The sequence below is a fragment of the Gorilla gorilla genome, chromosome 16 (assembly GCF_029281585.2).
Source record: "Gorilla gorilla gorilla isolate KB3781 chromosome 16, NHGRI_mGorGor1-v2.1_pri, whole genome shotgun sequence".
Lineage (NCBI taxonomy): Eukaryota > Metazoa > Chordata > Mammalia > Primates > Hominidae > Gorilla > Gorilla gorilla.
Window position 1 is genome coordinate 12,614,736 of NC_073240.2, and position 9,345 is coordinate 12,624,080.

Here is a 9,345-nt window from a genome sequence, read left to right on the forward strand (position 1 = left end):
AACGGAACGCAACGGAACGGAACGGAACGGAATGGAACAGAACGGAATGGAATGGAATGGAAAGGAATTCAATGGAATGGAATGGAATGGAATGGTATTCAATGGAATGGAATTGAATTCAATGGAATGGAATGGAATGGAACGGAATGGAATGGAATTCCATGGAATGGAATTCAATGGAATGGAATGGAATGGAATTCCATGGAATGGAATGGAATGGAATTCCATGGAATGGAACGGAATGGAATCGAATGGAGTCGAATGGAATCGAATGGAATCGATTGGAATGGAATGGAATGGAATGGAATAGAATGGAATCAACCCGAGTAGAACGGAATGGAATGGAATGGAATGGAATGGAATGGAATGGAATGGAATGGAATGGAATGGAATGGAATTCAATGGAATGGAATGGAATGGAATGGAATGGAATGGAATGGAATGGAATGGAATTCAATGGAATGGAATGGAATGGAATGGAATGGAATTCAATGGAATGGAATTCAATGGAATTCAATGGAATGGAATGGAATGGAATGGAATTCAATGGAATGGAATGGAATGGTATTCCATGGAATGCAATGGAATGGAATCGAATGGAATCGAATGGAATCGAATGGAATCGAATGGAATGGAATGGAATAGAATGGAATCAACCGAGTAGAACGGAACGGAACGCAACGGAATGGAACGGAACGGAACAGAATGGAATGGAATGGAAACGAATTCAATGGAATGGAATGGAATGGAATGGAATGGAATGGAATGGAATGGAATGGAATGGAATTCAATGGAATGGAATGGAATGGAATGGAATGCAATGGAATGGAATGGAATGGAATTCAATGGAATGGAATGGAATGGAATGGAATGGAATGGAATGGAATGGAATGGAATGGAATGGAATTGAGTGGAATGGAATGGAATGGAATCGAATGGAATCGAATGGAATCGAATGGAATCGAATGGAATCGAATGGAATGGAATGGAATAGAATGGAATCAACCCGAGTAGAACGGAACGGAACGCAACGGAACGGAACGGAACGGAACGGAACGGAATGGAATGGAACGGAATTCAATGGAATGGAATGGAATGGAATGGAATGGAATGGAATGGAATGGAATTCAATGGAATGGAATGGAATGGAATTCCATGGAATGGAACGGAATGGAATCGAATGGAGTCGAATGGAATCGAATGGAATCGATTGGAATCGAATGGAATGGAATGGAATAGAATGGAGTCAACCCGAGTAGAACGGAATGGAATGGAATGGAATGGAATGGAATGGAATTCAATGGAATTCAATGGAATTCAATGGAATGGAATGGAATGGAAAAGATTGGAGTGGAGTGGATTGGAGTGGAGTGGAGTGGAGTGGAGTGGAATGGAATGGAGTGGAATGGAATGGAATGGAATGGAATGGAATGGAATGGAATGGAATTCAATGGAATGGAATGGAATGGAATGGAATGGAATGGAATTCAATGGAATGGAATGGAATGGAATGGAATGGAATTCAATGGAATGGAATGGAATGGAATTCAATGGAATGGAATGGAATGGAATTCAATGGAATGCAATGGAATGGAATCGAATGGAATCGAATGGAATCGAATGGAATGGAATGGAATAGAATGGAATCAACCGAGTAGAACGGAACGGAACGCAACGGAATGGAACGGAACGGAACGGAACGGAATGGAATGGAATGGAAAGGAATTCAATGGAATGGAATGGAATGGAATGGAATTCAATGGAATGGAATTGAATTCAGTGGAATGGAATGGAATGGAATGGAATGGAATGGAATGGAATTTAATTCAATGGAATGGAATGGAATGGAATTCAATGGAATGGAATGGAATGGAATTCCATGGAATGGAACGGAATGGAATCGAATGGACTCGAATGGAATCGAATGGAATCGAATGGAATCGAATGGAATAGAATGGAATCAACCGAGTAGAACGAAACGGAACGCAACGGATCGGAACGGAACGGAATGGAACGGAACGGAATGGAATGGAATGGAAAGGAATTCAATGGAATGGAATGGAATGGAATGGTATTCAATGGAATGGAATTGAATTCAATGGAATGGAATGGAATGGAATGGAATGGAATGGAATGGAATGGAATGGAAAGGAATTCAATGGAATGGAATGGAATGGAATTCAATGGAATGGAATGGAATGGAATTCCATGGAATGGAACGGAATGGAATCGAATGGAGTCGAATGGAATCGAATGGAATCGATTGGAATCGAATGGAATGGAATGGAATAGAATGGAATCAACCCGAGTAGAACGGAATGGAATGGAATGGAATGGAAAGGAATGGAATGGAATTCAATGGAATGGAATGGAATGGAATCGAATGGAATCGAATGGAATGGAATGGAATGGAATGGAATGGAATGGAATTCAGTGGAATGGAATGGAATGGAATCGAATGGAATCGAATGGAATCGAATGGAATCGAATGGAATGGAATGGAATAGAATGGAATCAACCCTAGTAGAACGGAACGGAACGCAACGGAACGGAACGGAACGGAACGGAACGGAATGGAATGGAATGGAACGGAATTCAATGGAATGGAATGGAATGGAATGGAATGGAATGGAATGGAATGGAATCGAATGGAATCGAATGGAATCGAATGGAATCGAATGGAATGGAATGGAATAGAATGGAATCAACCCGAGTAGAGCGGAACGGAATGGAACGGAACGGAACAGAACGGAATGGAATTCAATGGAATGGAATTCAATGGAATTCAATGGAATTCAACGGAATGGAATGGAGTGGAGTGGAGTGGAGTGGAGTGGAGTGGAGTGGAATGGAGTGGAATGGAATGGAATGGAATGGAATGGAATGGAATGGAATGGAATTCAATGGAAATCAATGGAATGGAATGGAGTGGAGTGGAGTGGAGTGGAGTGGAGTGGAATGGAGTGGAATGGAATGGAGTGGAGTGGAATGGAATGGAATGGAATGGAATGGAATGGAATGGAATGGAATGGAATTCAATGGAATGGAATGGAATGGAATGGAATGGAATTCAATGGAATGGAATGGAATGGAATGGAATGGAATGGAATGGAATGGAATGGAATTCAATGCAATAGAATGGAATGGAATGGAATGGAATCGAATGGAATCGAATGGAATCGAATGGAATCGAATGGAATCGAATGGAATGGAATGGATTAGAATGGAATCAACCCGAGTAGAACGGAATGGAATGGAATGGAATGGAATGGAATGGAATGGAATGGAATGGAATTCAATGGAATTCAATGGAATGGAAAAGAGTGGAGTGGAGTGGATTGGAGTGGAGTGGAGTGGAGTGGAGTGGAATGGAATGGAGTGGAATGGAATGGAATGGAATGGAATGGAATGGAATGGAATGGAATGGAATTCAATGGAATGGAATGGAATGGAATGGAATGGAATGGAATGGAATTCAATGGAATTCAATGGAATGGAATGGAATGGAATGGAATGGAATTCAATGGAATGGAATTCAATGGAATTCAATGGAATGGAATGGAATGGAATGGAATTCAATGGAATGGAATGGAATAGAATTCAATGGAATGTAATGGAATGGAATCGAATGGAATCGAATGGAATCGAATGGAATCGAATGGAATCGAATGGAATGGAATGGAATAGAATGGAATCAACCGAGTAGAACGGAACGGAACGCAACGGAACGGAACGGAACGGAATGGAACAGAACGGAATGGAATGGAATGGAAAGGAATTCAATGGAATGGAATGGAATGGAATGGTATTCAATGGAATGGAATTGAATTCAATGGAATGGAATGGAATGGAACGGAATGGAATGGAATTCCATGGAATGGAATTCAATGGAATGGAATGGAATGGAATTCCATGGAATGGAATGGAATGGAATTCCATGGAATGGAACGGAATGGAATCGAATGGAGTCGAATGGAATCGAATGGAATCGATTGGAATGGAATGGAATGGAATGGAATAGAATGGAATCAACCCGAGTAGAACGGAATGGAATGGAATGGAATGGAATGGAATGGAATGGAATGGAATGGAATGGAATTCAATGGAATGGAATGGAATGGAATGGAATGGAATGGAATGGAATGGAATGGAATTCAATGGAATGCAATGGAATGGAATCGAATGGAATCGAATGGAATCGAATGGAATCGAATGGAATGGAATGGAATAGAATGGAATAAACCGAGTAGAACGGAACGGAACGGAACGGATCGGAACGGAACGGAATGGAATGGAAACGAATTCAATGGAATGGAATGGAATGGAATGGAATGGAATGGAATGGAATTGAATTCAATGGAATGGAATGTAATGGAATTCAACGGAATGGAATGGAATGGAATTCCATGGAATGGAACAGAATGGAATCGAATGGAGTCGAATGGAATCGAATGGAATCGATTGGAATCGAATGGAATGGAATGGAATAGAATGGAATCAACCCGAGTAGAACGGAATGGAATGGAATGGAATGGAATGGAATGGAATGGAATGGAATTCCATGGAATGGAATGGAATGGAATGGAATTCAATGGAATGGAATGGAATGGAATTCAATGGAAGGCAATGGAATGGAATGGAACGGAATGGAATAGAATTCGATGGAATGGAATGGAATGGAATGGAATGGAATTCAATAGAATGGAATGGAATGGAATGGAATGGAATGGAATGGAATCGAATTCAATGGAATGGAATGGAATGGAATCGAATGGAATCGAATGGAATGGAATGGAATGGAATGGAATGGAATGGAATGGAATGGAATGGAATTCAATGGAATGGAATGGAATGGATTAGAATGGAATCAACCCGAGCAGAACGGAATGGAATGGAATGGAATGGAATGGAACGGAATGGAACAGAACGGAATGGAACGGAACGGAACGGAACGGAATGGAATGGAATGAACCCGAGCAGAACGGAATGGAATGGAATGGAATGGAATGGAACGGAATGGAACAGAACGGAATGGAACGGAACGGAATGGAATGGAATAGAATGGAATCAACCCGAGCAGAACGGAATGGAATGGAATGGAATGGAATAGAATGGAATCAACCCGAGTAGAATGGAATGGAATGGAATGGAATGGAATGGAATGGAATGGAATGGAATGGAATGGATTGGAATGGAATGGAATGGAATGGAATGGAATGGAATTCAATGGAATGGAATTGAATGGAATTCAATGGAATGGAATGGAATGGAATGGAACGGAATGGAATGGAATGGAATGGAATGGAATGGAATGGAATGGAATGGACTGGAATGGAATGGAATGCAATGGAATGGAATTCAATGGAATGCAATGGAATGGAATGGAATGGAATGGAATTCAATGGAATGGAATGGAATGGAATGGAATGGAATGGAATGGAATGGAATGGAAAGGAATGGAATTCCATGGAATGGAATGGAATGGAATGGAATGGAATGCAATGGAATGGAATGGATTGGAATGGAATGGAATGGAATGGAATGGAATGGAATGGAATGGAATGGAATGGAATTCAATGGAATGGAATGGAGTGGAATGGAATGGAATGGAATGGAATGGAATTCAATGGAATGGAATGGAATGGAATGGAATTCAATGGAATGGAATTCAATGGAATGGAATGGAATGGAATGGAATGGAATTCAATGTAATGGAATGGAATAGAATGGAATGGAATTCAATGGAATGGAATGGAATGGAACGGAATGGAATTCAATGGAATGGAATGGAATGGAATCGAATGGAATCGAATGGAATCGATTGGAATCGAATGGAATCGAATGGAATGGAATGGAATAGAATGGAATCAACCCGAGTAGAACGGAGCGGCACGCAACGGAACGGAACGGAACGGAACGGAACGGAACGGAACGGAATGGAATGGAATGGGACGGAGTTCAATGGAATGGAATGGAATGGAATGGAATTCAATGGAATGGAATTGAATTGAATGGAACGGAATGGAATGGAATGGAATGGAATGGAATTCAATGGAATGGAATAGAATGGAATGGAATGGAATGGAATGGAATTCAATGGAATGGAATGGAATGGAATCGAATGGAATCGAATGGAATCGAATGGAATCGATTGGAATCGAATGGAATCGAATAGAATGGAATGGAATAGAATGGAATCAGCCCGAGTAGAACGGAACGGAATGCAACGGAACGGAACGGAACGGAACGGGACGGAACGGAACGGAATGGAATAGAATGGAACGGAATTCAATGGAATGGAATGGAATGGAATGGAATGGAATGGAATGGAATGGAATGGAATTCAATGGAATGAAATGGAATGGAATGGAATGGAATGGAATGGAATGGAATGCAATGGAATAGAATGGAATCAACCCGAGTAGAATGGAATGGAATGGAATAGAATGGAGTCAACCCGAGTAGAACGGAATGGAATGGAATGGAATGGAATGGAATGGAATGGAATGGAATTCAATGGAATGGAATGGAATGGAAAAGATTGGAGTGGAGTGGATTGGAGTGGAGTGGAGTGGAGTGGAATGGAATGGAATGGAATGGAATGGAATTCAATGGAATGGAATGGAATGGAATCGAGTGGAGTGGAGTGGAGTGGAGTGGAGTGGAAGGGAATTCAATGGAATGGAGTGGAATGGAATGGAATGGAATGGAATGGAATGGAATGGAATGGAATTCAATGGAATGGAATGGAATGGAATGGAATGGAATGGAATGGAATTCAATGGAATGGAATGGAATGGAATGGAATGGAATTCAATGGAATGGAATTCAATGGAATTCAATGGAATGGAATGGAATGGAATGGAATGGAATGGAATTCAATGGAATGGAATGGAATGGAATGGAATGGAATGGAATGGAATGGAATGGAATTCAATGGAATGGAATGGAATGGAATGGAATTCAATGGAATGGAATGGAATGGAATGGAATGGAATAGAATGGAATCAACCCGAGAAGAACGGAATGGAATGGAATTCAATGGAATTCAATGGAATTCAATGGAATGGAATGGAATGGAAAAGAGTGGAGTGGAGTGGATTGGAGTGGAGTGGAGTGGAGTGGAATGGAATGGAATGGAATGGAATGGAATTCAATGGAATGGAATGGAATGGAATGGAGTGGAGTGGAGTAGAGTGGAGTGGAGTGGAATGGAGTGGAATGGAATGGAGTGGAGTGGAATGGAATGGAATGGAATGGAATGGAATGGAATGGAATGGAATTCAATGGAATGGAATGGAATGGAATGGAATGGAATTCAATGGAATGGAATGGAATGGAATGGAATGGAATGGAATGGAATGGAATGGAATGGAATGGAATGGAATTCAATGCAATAGAATGGAATGGAATGGAATGGAATCGAATGGAATCGAATGGAATCGTATGGAATCGAATGGAATGGAATGGAATAGAATGGAATCAACCCGAGTAGAACGGAATGGAATGGAATGGAATGGAATGGAATTCAATGGAATTCAATGGAATTCAATGGAATGGAATGGAATGGAAAAGAGTGGAGTGGAGTGGACTGGAGTGGAGTGGAGTGGAGTGGAGTGGAATGGAATGGAGTGGAATGGAATGGAATGGAATGGAATGGAATGGAATGGAATGGAATGGAATTCAATGGAATGGAATGGAATGGAATGGAATGGAATGGAATGGAATGGAATGGAATTCAATGGAATGGAATGGAATGGAATGGAATGGAATGGAATTCAATGGAATGGAATGGAATTCAATGGAATGGAATGGAATGGAATGGAATGGAATCTACCCGAGTAGAACGGAATGGAATGGAATTGAATGGAATGTAACCGAGTAGAACGGAACGGAATGGAATGGAATGGAATGGAATGGAATGGAATGCAATGGAATGGAATGGAATGGAATGGAATGGAATGGAATGGAATGGAATGGAATGGAATGGACACCAGTAGAATGGAATGGAATGGAATGGAATGGAATGGAATGGAATGGAATGGAATGGAATCTACCCGAGTAGAACGGAATGGAACGGAATGGAATGGAATGGAATGGACAGGAGCAGAACGGAATGGAATGCAATGGAATGGAATGGAATGTACCCGAGCAGAACGGAAAGGAATGAAATGGAAATGGAAAGGGAATGGAAATGGAACGGGAATGGAAATGGAACGGGAACGCAATTGAAACGGGAATGGAAATGGAACGGGAACGGAAACGGAACGAGAACGGAAATGGAACGGGAACGGAAACGGAACGGGAACGGAAATGGAACGGGAATGGTAACGGAACAGGAATGGAAATGTAACGGGAATGGAAAAGGAACGGGAATGGAAATGGATCGGGAATGGAAATGGAACGGGAATGGTAATGGAACGGGAATGGAAATGGAACGGGAATGGAAAAGAAACGGGAATGGAAATGGAACGGGAATGGAAATGGAATGGGAATGGAAATGGAATGGAATGGAATGGAATGGAATGGAATGGAATGGAATGTACCGGAGTGGAGTGGAGTGGAGTGGAGTAGAGTGCACTGGAACGGAATGGAATGGAATGGAATGGAATGGAACGGAACGGAATGTACCTGAGAAGCACGGAATGGAATGGAATGGAATGGAAAGGAATGGAATGGAATGTACCGGAGTGGAGTGGAGTGGAATGGAGTGGACTGGAGTGGTGTGGAGTGGAATGGAATGGAATGGAATGGAATGGAATGGAATGGAATGGAATGGAATGCAATGGAATGCAATGGAATGGAAAGGAATGGAATGGAATGGAATGGAATGGAATGGAATGGAATGGAATGGAATGGAATGGAATGGAATGGAATGGACAACAGTAGAATGGAATGGAATGGAATGGAATGGAATGGAATGGAATGGAATGGAATGGAATGGAATGGAATTCAATGGAATGGAATGGAATGGAATGGAATTCAATGGAATGGAATGGAATGGAATGGAATTCAATGGAATGGAATGGAATGGAATGGAATTCTATGGAATGGAATGGAGTGGAATCGAATGGAATCGAATGGAATCGAATGGAATGGAATGGAATAGAATGGAATCAACCCGAGTAGAATGGAGCGGAACGCAACGGAACGGAACGGAACGGAACGGGACGGAACGGAACGGAATGGAATGGAATGGAACGGAATTCCATGGAATGGAATGGAATGGAATGGAATTCAATGGAATGGAATGGAATGGAATGGAATGGAATGGAATTCAATGGAATGTAATGGAATGGAATGGAATGGAATGGAATGGAATGGAATTCGATGGAATGGAATGGA